Below are 994 nucleotides of genomic sequence, written 5' to 3' on the forward strand. Positions count from 1 at the left end.
CAGCCTCTCCTTGTGGGCCACAGAGCAGTCTTGGCCTTTCATTTTTCTGTGCCCCCCCTGAAGAAACACACAGCCCCGTGGGAGTACGAGGGGTTTTCCCTGCTGCACCCAGCACTCTCCCCACCTCACCCCCCCCCGACACACACACACACACACCCCTTTGCTTTGCACACAATGTCAATCAAGCCCTGTACAATCTGGTTTGCTCTGGAGTTGTTTTTAGATGTGGAGTAGTTTTAATTTAAAACAAATAAACGATTGGTGAAGGAGGTTCTCTCTGTGGCTGGGGGGGGGGACACCCTGCTCTGCTCTGCTCTGCTCTGCTGCCTTGTCTGCAGTGGGCCAAGGAGGCTCCGGCTGGCCTCCCAGACCGTTGTCCCTGAATGTGGAGGTTCCTCTGAGCTGCGGAGTCTTACCGTTCCCGTCAGGGAGGGGCGGTCACCACCACCGTGTCTTGTGGGGCAGGGAGTTCCTTCTCCCAAGAGTACCAGTGGTGTGCAGAGGTGTGTCTGACCTGCCTCTTGCTGGACCCAGACTTCCTGTATTGGAGGAGGAGGAGGAGGAGGAGGAGGAGTAGGAGGAGGAGGAGGAGGAAATGTTCCCTTTGGCTGGGGCAGAATTTCATCAACCACTTTTTCTGGGCTGGGAAAAAGCACGCGCACACACACACACACCGCCTTGCCCACCCCCACCCCCACCCCACCTTGCCTCCCTGGCTCTGTTGTGGGGTGCCCTTTGGCCAGGGCTACTGCTCCTCAGCCCAAGGGGTTTGTGTTTTTTTGGGGGGGAGGATGGAGCGTGCTGACTCCACCCACCCAGGCTGGGGAGTGGCCCCGGTGCCAAGGGGAGGGCAGCGGGCAAGGCCAGTTTCTCGGCACAAGGCTGAAAGCCGGACACGTCCTGCCTGCCTGCCTGCCAAAGCCCAGGATGAGGCAAGAGCTGTTCCCGCCTGCTGCTCAGGGAGGGCTGGGGTCCGGCCAGGCCAGGCCAGGCC

The sequence above is a fragment of the Gekko japonicus genome, unplaced genomic scaffold (genome assembly GCF_001447785.1).
Source record: "Gekko japonicus isolate JY-2015 unplaced genomic scaffold, Gekko_japonicus_V1.1 scaffold3998, whole genome shotgun sequence".
NCBI classification, from domain to species: domain Eukaryota; kingdom Metazoa; phylum Chordata; class Lepidosauria; order Squamata; family Gekkonidae; genus Gekko; species Gekko japonicus.